The following is a 15184-nucleotide window of genomic DNA, read 5'->3' as shown; positions in this document are numbered from 1 at the left end:
TTAAATATGAGAGAGAGTGTCACGGAAATGATATAGGATTTGGGCTGGAAATCATTAAAAGAAAGGCGTTTTTCGTTGCGATGGAATCTTCTCACGAAATTCCAATCATCAGCTTTCTCCTCCGAATGCGAAAATATTTTGTTCACACCGACCTACATAGGGAGAAACGATCACCACGATAAAATACAGGAAATCAGACCTCGTACGGAAAGATATAGGTGTTCATTCTTCCCGCGCGCTATACGAGATTGGAATAATAGAGAATTGTGAAGGTGGTTCGATGAACCCTCTGCCAGGCAGTAGAATGTGATTTGCAGAGTATCCATGAAGATGTAGATGTAAGCACTTTGCTTTGGGAGGAGGTAAATATGGGCTCTAAAATCATACCGTCAGAGCTATGCGTACATATTCAGTAGAAGAGATGTGTTTACAGCAGTAAAGAAGAGCAAGACCTCGTAGCTCTTAAGGTATGGATTTTAGAGCCCATGTTTACTAGAAAATTTTGCCTTGTTTTGGTCCATGCAACCACCTATGAAAGTTTTCTACCCTACAATATTTGCAACAACAGTACCAGTATTTGTATTCCACTGTCAGTGGTATCAGAGCGATTTTTCCTTGTAACTTTCAACTCGGTCATTTCCGGACCAATGTCCCTCATCTCAAATTGCTCTACTCCATCACTCACGGAAGTTTGTAACGTCACGGAATCACCCTGTATTTATTCTTACGTAAATATACAACTTACGCATTATTTTCACGGCCGGCCGGAGTGGCCGTGCGGTTCTAGGCGCTACAGTCCGGAGCCGAGCGACCGCTACGGTCGCAGGTTCGAATCCTGCCTCGGGCATGGATGTGTGTGATGTCCTTAGTTTAGTTAGGTTTAAGTAGTTCTAAGTTCTAGGGGACTGATGACCTCAGGAGTTAAGTCCCATAGTGCTCAGAGCCATTCGAACCATTTAAATTGAATTTATGAGAATACTGAGTAATCGTAGCGGCTGGAAACAGTCGCATCGCGTAGCTCATCGGAATCTAACGAGGAACGTTTGTCATCCTGTCCTACCGCACTAGCCATCACAGCTTACCAGGCAGCCCGCCGGGACGTCAAACGTACATCCACCATGGAGCGAATTTTCATCAGGTTCCTTTCTTCGTTTTTCAGACTTCCATTCCCTAGCTCTCGTCGTTAATAAGTAGGACATCACGTTGTGACATGACAATAGCCTATCACACTAAAGTGGGATCCATTAAAATGCAAGCACGTGTCTACTAACCACCCAATCCACAACCATAATTGGTACTGTTAAGTTCACGTAGGGCGGCTTCCCGATGGAGTATACAAACGACGAAAACATCAATATGCTTCAGGTGCTGGGGGCATCCAACAACCAAGCTGCTGTTGCTACTGCAACTGCGTATGTGGCAGCGTACCATCAAAGGCGCCATCAAGAATGTTTTTCGTCACGTGGAGCAATGCCTTCGGGAAACCGGCAATATTCGTCCACAAGTAAAGCACAAACTGACTGAAAATACATGAATTGGATTAGAGCATTGGCGAGTATGTATTTCGTTCCCCACGACACTGTATCGCCTCACTGAGGTAATGGGGCAGCTCCAGCGCAGTGCAGATCTCATGCTACCTATTCTTGACAACGTTCCACTCATTTAGGGCATTGCCAGAGCCTCGATTTTTAATCGCATTCCTATTATACTTGTTGGCAGGTCTAGGTTTTGCTACATTCACTTTGGTCCTGAATTGGGATGAGGAATCGCTTGCCGACCGCAAAGGGCGGCATGTTTCATTCACTATGTACGTCTGTGCTTATATACCAGCATCGTAGTCCCGCTACGTTGCGTATATGTTGCAGCAAAGTCCTCAGACAGAAACTTTTTGATCGCCCCTTGTACCTGTGTCTACCTGCTGTGTCAACAGTGGCTCTTACCCCCCGTGATGAAATGAGAACCGTTGTGGTCTAATTACTTACCTAATCTCTCTTGAAGAAATTTTTAATAATCTATACCATACCTCTACACGGTGTAGTCCAAATTAACTAATGATCAGAGAGAAGGAAAGTAATAAATGTGTAAAATCTTAACCAAAGATACCATGGAGTTAACCATACCTTGAGGAAAACATTACACAAAGCTTGGTTATTGCCTCACAGAAAGTAAACCATATAAAACAATATTTTGATGTTAGGATACAACGAGTACAAAGGAACATAACAGCCGATAAAGTACTCATTCGTAACCACCCTAGACCGTTTAAATTGGGCAAGTGTAACCAAAAGCGGTAAATGATGGTGCCTACCTAATCTCTTACCCATTTACATTAAGGATAAAGGGACTGTATGTATATACGAATTTGAAAAGGCATTATGAATAACAGCTTTACAGGAAGTGATAGAATGTTATAAATGTGTGAATGTAAATGTAGAATTAAGTGTTAAGTTCTTTCATGTACCATTTTACATGTCATTAACATAATATTGATGTGTACAGATAGATATTTGTCAAGTTTTGTTCAAACTCCTAGTAAGAGAGGATAATTAATTAATCCCAAAGAAAATCAATAATTCTCATCAAAACTAAAAGATCATGCAGGTTTATTTAAATGTAGATCTGAAATGAACTGCTGAGAAGTTAGATTGCTTAGACTCGTGCTTTTATGCAGAGATCAACAGAATAAATTTCATTTTGTTTTGTTAATGCTGTTCCCAAGTACAGTTATACAGACAGAAGGAATAATAAGTGCGCATGAAGACGTTTGTGGGATTTTCCAGCAAGGACATAAATATGATTTAGTTTCGCTGGGATTGGCGATCAGAATAAAGCATCAAGCAGCGTAACTGCTGCTGACATGTAAGCTATCGAGTATACTCTAGTATCCAATTGTGAGACACTGTATGAAAACCGATAGGTTAGGAGTATGTAGCCCTTTAAATATTTTTGGTGGGTACTTTTCACTTTTGATAACTGTTCGCCTCCATTAGCATGAATCTTGATACAGGCTGCTCTTTCTGAAAGGGTATAAGTACTAGAAAAAGTATTCCATGGGGTATTCATATCTTTAAATGAAACGATAAGTTACTTCACACAATGGTACATTCCTTAAGAGTCAGTAGTAGTAATAACGGTTACCGTCAGATCACCGACATGAAATTCAGCCACTACATGAGCGTGTCTAGTTTCTGCGGTGTAATATGTTCTTGCTGAAAAAGTTAAAGAAATCACCAGGTCCCACACCTCATCCAGCTGAAACCCACCATCACGATTAATAAGGGCCGGCCCGAGTGGCCGAGCGGTTCTAGGAGCTACAGGCTGGAACGCGCGACGGCTACGGTCACAGGTTCGAATCCTGCCTCGGGCAGGATGTGTGTGATGTCCTTAAGCTAATTAGGTTTAAGTAGTTCTAAGTTCTAGGGGACTGATGACCTCAGAAGTTAAGTCCTATAGTGCTCAGAGCCATTTCAGCATTTTTTTATTAATAAAGTTTTGCGCTAAATATATTTCCAAAAATAACTTAATAACTAGAAGGATCTCGTCGAGGCCAAGATTTGCGTGAGAGAAGCATCTTTCACGCACTGTGCGACCAATGTCCGCTTTGCCACTCTGGCAAGGTATTCTGTAGATTCCAGCCGTCCATAATTCCAGATCGTCCTTTGGGGAAGCGAGAAGAGCACGAGTCTTTGGAGGTTGTGGGGGCGGGGTCGGAGGGGGGCGATTACTTTTACATGATGTTTCCTTAAGATTCTGCCTAATTTCGATGAAATATTGACGAAGTACGGGAGGAACACCTTGGACTTGAACTGCTCCGCCTCCTCTTGAGCTTGTGGATAGCCGCGTTTCTTCTTCCTTAATGCTGTGCTGATAAGATTTGGTGAATAGTCATTATCTTTGAACACTGGCTGTAAGTGCTCCAGCTCCTCTGCAAGGCTGCCTTCATCACATACAATATGTGCTCGGTGCACCAACGTTCGAAGAACGCCCGCAGTTTGTGACGGTCGGTGGCTGCAAATACAGGTCCCTATTGATGGACTACGGTAAATGGAATGGCCCAATCATCCATCCACTTTCCTACGGACCAAGACGCCCAGAAACGGCAGACAGCCGTCTTTCTCGACTGCCATCGTAAATCTGATATTCTCGTGGATGGAATTCAGATGCTGCAAGAAGCGTGACAGTCCTTCTGCATCGTGGGGCCACACTACAAAAGTATCATCCACACATCACCAGAAGACTTGCGGTTTATATTCTGTCGAGGGCTACCCATGGGAACGCCGTCAATTTGCTTATAATATTCACTGTACCGTGTGGAAAGGGCATGATGAGATATCGCTGTTATATCAGCATTGAACTTACAGCTGACGAGCAACAATGAATCCATGACAGGGACCCTAATGGAGAGTGAGACGACATCGAAGTTTATTAATAAATCCGACTCGTTGAGATCAAGTGACGTCAGTAAATTAATAACGTCAACGGAGTAGCAAATATTATGTGAGCACTTCGCCACAAAAGGTCTTAGTAAAGGCGCAAGGTGTTTAGCTAAGTCGCACGTTGGAGTGCCGATATTGCTGACGGTAGGACGTAAGGGAACACCTTCTTTGTGTATTTTTGGAAGACCACATAACCGTGGTGGAACAGAGCTGAGAAGTCTTAATCTTTTCGTAACTTCTTGCGGAAGGGAAGAAGAATTCAGCAATGTTGTCGTTTTTCTTTGTACTGTCCCTGTGGGGTCTTTATCAGCCTTCCGGTACGTTGGTTCACTCAACAAACTACAAATCTTCTGGTCGTAGATTTCACGTGGCAACAGCACAGTGGCGTTTCCCTTCTTTCTCTTGTCCGTTGGAAGGACCACTGTGTGAGGATCATCTCGTAGTCTTCGTAATGCGGTGCTTTCCATGGAGGAAACGTTACTCCTTGGTGGTGGAGCACTCGTAAGTGCATGACGTGTTTCACGTATCATTTCTTCTGAAGCGTCATTGGGAATAGGTATAAGAGCTTCTTCAACAGCACTAATGAAATCATTCAAAGGCAAGGTTCTAGGCATAGACGGGAATTTCAAGCGTTTCCCAACCACTAACAGCGTTATATTGTCCAAAGATTTATCCGTAATATTCACCACGGAGCGTCAAAAAGCATCTTCTTGCGCTAACATTGATGACAGGCGGCCAAACTTGGAAGATTGTCCGGAAGTAGACTGCTTATGACCCAGACCGGCTTGCGCTTCATGTCCCGTCCAGTGGGAGGCACTCTTATTTTAACGGCCAGAGGATTCCTTGCAGAGAGACCACACGTGGACGCCGCAAGCCTACTGGAAGCCGGCGTACGGCGTGTAAAGTGGACTCCCCTGCGGGTTTAGAAAGAGGACGCATTGCACGGGGAACGAGCCAGAGACTTCACTGACGAGAGTCTCGGTGAACAGTCTCACTGTTATAATTTGCGAAGCCACTAAGAGCGAGTTAAATCTCTTCTCCGTAAGAAGAGTGACGATTCTTTGGCTCTCTGTGGAGTCTTAGGCATACTGAAGTGCTTTTTTTACGAACGAGTACTTGAGTTTCCATTGCAGAAATATCGACTCGTGTGATGTAACATATTGAAGTAGTCTGAGCTCAACTGTTAGAGTTTGCGGGCGGTATATTACGTCCACTGTGTAGACAAAATTTATAGATTCGCAACGGCGACCAACGGCACCGAGCAGATCGACGTTGCAGTACCACGTCTCGCAGCACTGTAATTAGTGATACACGTATCATGGCTCGACAGACAGGGAATCAATCACAGTAAATGTGTTGAGTTCCGTTTGCTTATTCCGTTTCACGGGGCTACTCAGTATCAGCTAACCTTGTCTAACAGCCTAATAATTAAACGGGAGCGCGATTTTGAAGAAAGTCTCAGATTTTCTCCCAATCTCAAACCTACACTATGTGATCAAAAGTATCAGGACACTCTAAAAGACATACGTTTTTCATATTAGGTGCATTGTGCTCCCACCTATTGCCAGGTACTCCATATCAGCGACCTCAGTAGTCACTAGACATCGTGAGAGAGCAGAATGGGGCATACATCTGTACTCGTGATTTCCACACTACTAAACATCCCTAGATCCACTGTATCCGATGTGATAGTGAAGTGGAAACGTGAAGGAACACTTACAGCACAAAAGCGTACAGACCGACTGCGTCTGTTGACTCATAGAGACCGCCGACAGTTGAAGAGGGTCGTAATGAGTAATAGGCAGACATCTATCCAGGCCATCACACAGGAAATCCAAACTGCGTCAGGAGCCACTGCAAGTACTATGACAGTTAGGCGGGAAATGAGAAAACTTGGATTTCATGATCAAGCGGCTGCTCATAAGCCACACATCACGCCGGTAAATCCCTAACGATGCCTCGCTTCGTGTAAGGAGCGTAAACAATGGACGATTTAACAGTGGAAAAACGTTGTGTTGAATGACGAATCATGGTACACAATGGGGCGATCCGATGGCAGGGTGTGCGTATGGCGAATTCCCGGTGAACGTCATCTACCAGCGTGTGTAGTGCCGACAGTAAAATCCGGAGCCAGTGGTGTTGTGGTGTGGTCGTGTTTTTCATGGAGGGACTTGCACCCCTTATTGTTTTGCGTGGCACTATTACGGCACTGGCCTACATTGATGTTTTAAGCACCTTCTTGTTTCCCACTGTTGAAGAGTAATTCGGGGATGGCGATTGCATCTTTCAACGGGATCGAGAACCTGTTCATAATGCACTGCCTGTGGCGGGGTAGTTGCACGACAATAACATACCTGTAAAGAAATGGTCTGCACAGAGTCCTGACCTGAATCCTATAGAACACCTTTGGGATGTTTTGGAACGCCGGCTTCGTGCCAGGCCTCACCGACGGACATCGATACCTCTCTTCAGTTCAAATGGCTCTGAGCACTATGGGACTTAACATTTTAGGTCATCAGTCCCCTAGAACTTAGAACTACTTAAACCTAATTAACCTAAGGACATCACACACATCCATGCCCGAGGCAGGATTCGAACCTGCGACCGTAGCAGTCCCGCGGTTCCTGACTGCAGCGCCTAGAACCGCACGGCCAGCAGTCCGTGAAGAATGGGCTGCGATTCCCCAAGAAACCTTCCAGCACCTGATTGAACGTATGGCTGCGAGAGTGGAAGCTGTCATCAAGGCTAAAGGTGAGCCAACAGCATACTGAATGAAACTTCCTGGCAGATTAAAACTGTGTGCCCGACCGAGACTCGAACTCGGGACCTTTGCCTTTCGCGGGCAAGTGCTCTACCATCTGAGCTACCGAAGCACGACTCACGCCCGGTCCTCACAGCTTTACTTCTGCCAGTATCTCGTCTCCTACCTTCCAAACTTCACAGAAGCTCTCCTGCGAACCTTACACAACTAGCACTCCTGAAAGAAACGATATTGCTGAGACATGGCTTAGCCATTCAGGAAACATCCCCCAGGCTGTGGCTAAGCCATGAATGTAATCCGTATCTTTAGCACGACCAAGACTTCGGAATCGCTTTCTTGATTACTTTCATAATGGGGAGAGTTTACAAGCTACTTTTATTTGTGGGGAATGTTGTGTGTAAGAATTAATGACGTCATGTCATTTCCCCGATGTACTGAAAGGCTCGCTATCTCACGCTCCACAGTGGCTCAGTGACTGAATGGGGGAGATCTCTATGCCCGACGTCCAGTATACTGTGTTCCGTTGTCAGACGCACATCTACGGCAACGTTTGCGCAAGTTCTAGTGGCATGGGGACTGGGCCAACGAGACGTGGGTTCGCATGCTCTTCTCGGATGAGAGCAGACTCCGTCTGTTTAGTGTTTCTGGACGTATAGTCATATAGCGAGAGGTGCGAGTACACAATGCACTCAGGACATTGTTGAGCATGATCGTCTTGATGGTGTGGGGAGGCATAACGCTGCATGGTTGCACCAACCTCCAAACCTTTCAACGCAGTACACTCAGCGGTCAACGTTATTATGACACTGTACTTCTTCCCCATGTGTGTCTTTCCAGGGGTGCGTTCGGGCATTACTTCATTTTTATTAATAACACTGTGCGACCTCATCGAATAGCCCTGATGAAGGGGTTCTTCAAACGAGAGGATATTTTGCGAATAAATAGCCTGCTCTTTCATCCAACTTCGGTCCTATCGAGCATGTGTAAGCTGCATTGCAGAGACGGATTACAGTACGTCCACATGCACCAAAAGCCATCCAGCATTATTATTGTCGGTCATAATGGCCACGTTTGTAAACTGTGACTCTGTGGAATACAGGCCACCCTTTCAAAATCGAAGAAAACCTCGAAATTTTACACAAAATAGAAAAACGTAAAAGAATGGATATCATGGAAGAAATTAAATTTTCATTCATAATACAAAACATGGAGACAACATTCTTCATGAGATAACCGAATTGAAAACTCAAAATTCTTCAACAGTCTTGAGCCAGTTCTAAATCAATAGATTCAAGATATGACAGTGTAAATGTACTACTATAAATCTGTCAGTACCAAGAATATCGATAGATCTCGATAATCGATACTGACTCACACGCTACAAGTCCGCCATCTTGTGTTAAATGCATGTGCATAATGTTTACATGTATGTCGAAACAATTTGTGCAGTGAATTACGTCGGAAAACAGTGACAAAATAGAAAGTGCAATAGTATACTGTTACTCAACAGCTTCACCATTACACCAACGATGCAAATGAAGCTACAAGGCGATAAAATCGTAAGTGATCAAGTAATGGACATAAAGTTCTAGGTTCATTTAGTTTAAGACAATTTATTTTTAAGTACCATTTCCCTGTATGTGTGTACGTATAAACGCCTGATGATGAACAGAACGTGCTCGAAATGCGTTGTATTATATTAGATTGAACATAAAACAAATAAAAGTGACTTGTAGCAGAAATAGCAAATAAATAATTAACCTTCTAGCAGTTGTCAACCGTGCTGATGGAGGAATGAAATGCCCTACCATCATAACTCCTTACCAATCTTGTGACCAACAAGGAAGCGTGTGCAGAGCATGCATTGCAGTCCATGGTGATCACATACTCTATTAAGAATCATGTCCTACCTTTTGTAGCCGGCCGGTGTGCCGAGCGGTTCTAGGCGCTACAGTCTGGAACCGCGCAACCGCTACGGTCGCAGGTTCGAATCCTGCCTCGGGCTGGATGTGTGTGATGTCCTTAGGTTAGTTAGGTTTAAGTAGTTCTACGTTCTAGGAGACATGACTTCCGAAGTTAAGTCCCATAGCGCTCAGAGACATTTGAACCACTTTTGAATTACCTATTGTAATGTACAGGGAACCATCATAAATCGAGAAAGCTTTTCTTTGACAAAAGAGTCTTTTCTGCCTTCGTCTCACTGAGTATCTCTTTCAGTTACCTTCTGTACTATACTGTAGCATATTATTTCGAGGCATGGTCCAAGTTTCATCGAGAAATGTTACTTGGCGGTGACATATCGTGCGCAAGTTACTTTCGTCTTTAAGTTTTGAACAACAGTGTAGTATACTACACACGTACACATGACGTCATTGGTTCTTACACACAACATTCCCCACAAATAAAAGTAGCTTGTAAACTCTCCCCATTATGAAAGTAATCAAGAAAGCGATTCCGAAGTCTTGGTCGTGCTAAAGATACGGATTACATTCAAAAGTAAACAGATAATGAAGCACGTGAGTGTCTGACATCAAAAAATTAGATGTCTGCACTGTATTCGTCATAAAGCGCTTGTCTGACTTCACACTTCGGATTTTCCATCTGCATCATCCGCAGGTTTATGACTTTTATGCTTATCTGCAGAAATGTAGCAGAGTCAGCGGTTAATAAACACTTTTTAAATGCAGTTCAGCGTTCAAGGACATAACTTCGTAAGCTGATGCTAACTGCTGATTGCGGGAACTTTCCTGTGAGCTTTGAACACTAATTTTTTTCTGTACGGACGACGCATCACTTTCCTAAAGAGGAGAGGCGGCTCATAGAAACTATCAAGAGTGAATCAGTCTTCTAAGGTGACTTGAGTGGTATTTAGGAGTGATCAGTGAAGGAGAGTGTCGATTTGGAGTGGTGCATCGTTCGCAAACATTTTACGAGATAACTACAATTAACTTTTGCCGTTGTTTATGATGCTATGTCAGCGTAAGCAGTAAGAAGCAGTAGCGTAATAAACAGGCATCAATTCTGTACTGCCGCGTAATCCTACATTGTAAGAGTCCAAGAGTATGTGGAGTACTGATGAACGAATGGAACGATTGTTTTGTAATCTACCTCTATTGCTATAAGAAACTTTTATTGAATCTCGTCCTGATATGCACTTATCTTACAGCTTGACATTCGCGGGCTTTCCACTTTAAATTCTTCGTAAGGTTTCTCCCAGATTTTTTTTACTATTGTTACCCTTTCCACTGACTGTCTTTAGTGTAGTTGGCAGCAATATAAGGGACAGTAAAATGAGAACGAAACAGATTGAGAAAAAGTAAGTAAACTTTTTACTATTTTAAAAGTTATCGCCGTACTGTTAATACGTCTGTCCCACTCTGAGACAAGATGGTCAGCGCCTTCATGGAAAAAATATTTACGACTGTCTACGGAACCATGATTGTAACCAAGCGTGTACCTCTGCGAAGGGCCTTACGGAGGATGTGTAACGACTTGCAATGAAAACTCTGCAGCGTAGTCAAAACAATCCGTCAACAAGACGCCCACCCTTATGTTGTCAAAATTGTTTCTAATACGCGGCAAAAGTATCGCTGGGAGGGCCTGACACATCCGCCGTACAGTCCAGTTCACTGCTCATATTTCCATGTTTTTGGAGCCCTGAAGAAAGACGTTAATGGCCGCCGATTAGCTTCGCATGAAAAGGTACTATTATGGTTCCGTAGGCAACCGCAAATATTTTCCATGAAGGAACTGACAGTCTTCTTCCACGATGGGACAAGTATACTAACAGTTACGGTGATTAATTTTTACTTAATAAACTGTTTGCTTTCTTTCCATCTGTGTCGTTTCCATTTGACTGCCCCTTATAGGTGTTTCCAGCTATTTGTGTTCAATACACGACATTTATTTAAGTAAGGGTCAACTGCCAATCCTTACACGAACTATCGATCCTCTGGAGGTTATACTGTATTTCGCTAGAATTTTCTAGAGTTGCGACTTCGCTACGTACAACGGGATCATCTGCGAAAGTCCTCATGGAGCTTCCGGCATTATCCACTACGTCTTTATATAAATTGTGAAATGTGATGGTCCCATAATACTGCCGTGGGGGACGTTCAAGGTTACCTTTACTGCTGTCCGCCCCCGGTAGCTGAGTGGTGCCGGCACGGTAGCTCAGCGTGTTTGGTCAGAGAGATACCTGCCCTCTGTAATAAAAAAAAACTGAGTTAATGGATCAATGACGAACTGAAACGGGTGTCTTGCGACGTCCGCCACGAGCAGATGCAACGAACGAAAACGAAAAAAAAAAAATAATAATAATAAAAAATATGCTGGCACGGTAGCTCAGCGTGTTCGGTCTGCCTATTGTAATAAAAAATTGAGTTAATCGATCGACAACGAACTTCAACGGGTGTATTACGACGTCCGCCCCGAGCAGATGCAACGAACAAAAGCGAACAAAATAAGAATTTTAAAAAAGTGGTTGGCGCGACAGAATGTCAATTCTAATGGCCGGGTTCAATTCCCGGTTGGGTCGGAGATTTTCTCCGCTCAGGGACTGGGTGTTGTGTTGTTCTAATCATTATCATTTCATCCCCATCGACGCGCAAGTCGCCGAAGTGGCGTCAAATCGAAAGACTTGCATCCAGCGAACGGTCCACCCGACGGGAGGCCCTAGTCACACGACATTTACCTTTACCGCTGAAGATTTTTGGGTTGGGTTGGGTTGTTTGGTGGGAAGAGACCAAACAGCGAGGTCATCGGTCTCATCGGATTAGGGAAGGGCAGGGAAGGAAGTCGGCCGTGCCCTTTCAAACGAACCATCCCGGCATTTGCCTGGAACGATTTAAGGAAATCACGGAAAACCTAAATCAGGATGTCCGGACGCGGGATTGAACCGTCGTCCTCCGGAATGCGAGTCCAGTGGGCTAGAAGATTTTTGTCCGTTGACAATGACATGCAGTGTTCAGTTTGCAAGAAACTCTTCATCCAGTCACACATCTGGTCTGATAGACCATATGTTCGTATTTTGTCCATTAGGCAGCAGTGTGAAACTATGTGGAATGCCGTCCGGGAATAAGGAGTAGACATGAGCCTGGGTGTCGGTACCTGCTACTTCCTGGTCTCGTCGACGAATCGTGCGGGTTGGTACAGTGTTACTCCACTTCTCCTGCCCTATCTGTTGCTAATAATGTTAAATCTCGTAGTAATGTTAGCAAACATTGGCTATTGGTCTTCGCAAAGGAATGAATGTTCTGCTTTGTGTCGTAAAAAGAATCATATAACTCAACTTTGTTATTAATTATGAGTTCCAGATAAGAGCACGAAGCTGAGCACACCGTAAATCTAAATTCAAACAGAGCTGAAAGCTCGTCAGTTTAATTACATTTTAATAGCTGAACGCTATTTGCTTAATTTCATATGTCACAGAGGGTAACATAAAGTTCAGTCTCTTCGATAAATGTCGTCGTTAACTGTGTATTGCCAAAGAAGAACAAGCACGTAGGGTAACACTTTTTATTGTCTCTTCAGAATACCGTACCTGAACAATTAACAAACGTGAGTTATAAAGTGGAAGTCGGCATTAATAAGAAGTAGGGAAGAAGAAGGCTGTAGCGAGCACTCAAGCCACTTTACATTCCATTTTATAATAAGTAGAGAACCAGCGATTGGATGCCGTTAGTAGCACGGAATCCGTACATTGATAACTGATATAGCTTCTCTGGATAGCAGCCGCCCAAAGAAAACGCCTCGCTGCCGAATGAAATGTGCACTCGTACGTATTTTTAATTTATTTCAGAACACTTGCCCCTAATGGTGATCAATTTGGTTATTGACAATAGCCAAAGAACGAGCCATTCTACATCCACACATAATTGCGACTTCATTTTATTTGAAATATTTAACAGGGTTTCATTCTTTCGTATTGGTTCGGGATACATTTCGTTGTTAGTACCACTTTAAATTTGTGGTTCATGTTAACAAGAGATAATATTACATAGCGGTAGATAATGTTCCTTTCTGGATGCAGTCTGTTAGGTGTTCATATAAATTTTCCATTAGCGTTAGAACAATGATTATATTTAATGAGTTACAATACTCAGTATCTGTCCTCGTTATTGGCTCTTCATGCACTTGAATGCTTCTGACTAAACCAGGGTAGTATTTATTGATTCGCCTCCCATTTTAGCTAGGTTCCTACGGATAATCAAGCGAAAACCAAGGACTTTGGCGTCAACTTCATGAAATATTACCATAAAGAGCAATGTTCTGTTATAAATTGACGTTTCACTAACATTTTTTCCAGTTTCAGCATGTGCATTAAAAGAGTCCTGTTTTGAAATAAATTAAGTTTATTTCGGATACACAATGTAATAACGGTTTGACCTTTTGTTTTAAGAAGTTACAATTAGAAAATAATAAATATTTCATTAGTGCACTGTTTCCATTCTCTTCCCTGTTTACACGATTTGACATACGATGGTTACAGAAAAGTTTGTGGTTAACAACAATATTTCATAAAAGTGGTACATAATAAGAAAATGCGGATGGAAGCAGTTAGATGCGGCTGTATGCAGTCGGATGGAGCAGGCTGTTTGGTTTCATGCAGGTGTTGTGAAGTCCATGCGGGTAGATCTTTCGTGGTAGAAACTTTTGATCCACCACTCGACATGCGGAGGTGAAGTACATAAAACATTTCAAACAATAAAATTAGAACATAAAAAAAGTCCTGTGAAAGAACACAACTGGATTAAACAACGAGATGGGTAGAGTTACTATGTTATTCTGCTTCATGCAATAAACTGAATTCTGGCATTTGTTGTATCAAAATATGTGTCTGTTAATGAATTTAAGTAAGCCAGTTTACTGTTGTCATATCAGTTCTCATAGAGCTCACACATAGTTTTTATTTACACGCCCCAGCACTTTGCAGTCACTACACTCACTTTTCATGCGTCCTTCCGCTTTCCCATTAGACTTGATTGGTGCACGTAGCTCATTCTAAAAACAGCTGTTTTAGTGTGTTTCCGTGATCACGTCGTTAATTGGCTGTCGTGGTTGTTCCATCTGGCGCTAGCCAATTCCAGCTTCTTTGTTGGCTACGCAGCGCATGGAAGACACACCGTTCTCCCTGATAGACACTCCGGTTGCTGTTCACATCTGGTGTTTTGCTTTCACTCGAACGTCACTCAAGAAGTGTCCAGTTTTTTCATATACAACAGCGCAACTAACGGTTAGTGTTTATTTGTCAGCATTCAGCTTGCAGGGTGTGTACAACTTTCCTTAGTAACCTCATTCAGTTCACAGTGCACAGTCAACTGTCACTAATCACACATGTATTTTCAGTTTGCAATTGTACCTCGGGAACGGTGGATGCACCGGCTTGTGATATTTTATGTTTTATGGTTTTTTGAGTTGACAATACACGTGTGCAGCTTGCTTTTATGTTGTGACGAGACGTACAGGCATAAAAAAATGTTACGCACTTGAAAACAGGATAATGTTATCATGTTTTGGCAATAATCATACGATTTACATCTGGGCTGAGTATCCTCAATATTACATATGTATTAACCGGACATCAGCCAATATAGTTCATTTCGTCAGTTGCTATACGTCTTTCAAAAGACCATCATCTTACAACACTAACGAAGCTAGATTTACTTACTATTACATTCTCTTAGCTACTTTGTAAAAGAACCTTATATGCGTTGAAAAATAATAAATTTCTTCAGTACTCTGTTGCTTTGTATTTAAGGAATGTACTAAACAAAAACTAAACTGCATCTGCATAAGTCCAATGGTACTGTTCAACCGCCATGTGATCCTCAGCGCCGGCCGGAGTGGCCGAGCGGTTCTAGGCGCTTCAGTCTGGAACCGCGCGACCGCTACGTCGCAGGTTCCAACCCTGCCTCGTGCAAGGATGTGTGTGATGTCCTTATGTTAGTCAGGTTTAAGTAGTTCTAAGTTCTAGGGTACTGATGAC

At 43.1% G+C, this 15184-nt stretch overlaps 1 protein-coding gene across 2 annotated transcripts in view; it reads right to left on the bottom strand.

The window, feature by feature from the left end:
• The window catches only part of LOC124711778 (alpha-tocopherol transfer protein-like), a 160648-nt gene that overhangs the window by 42933 nt on the left and 102531 nt on the right, over positions 1-15184 (bottom strand). The gene's annotated exons all lie outside the window — the stretch shown is intronic.

Source organism: Schistocerca piceifrons, chromosome 8, assembly GCF_021461385.2.
Source record: "Schistocerca piceifrons isolate TAMUIC-IGC-003096 chromosome 8, iqSchPice1.1, whole genome shotgun sequence".
Classification (NCBI taxonomy): Eukaryota; Metazoa; Arthropoda; class Insecta; order Orthoptera; family Acrididae; genus Schistocerca; species Schistocerca piceifrons.
This window is presented reverse-complemented; position numbering and strand designations above follow the sequence as displayed.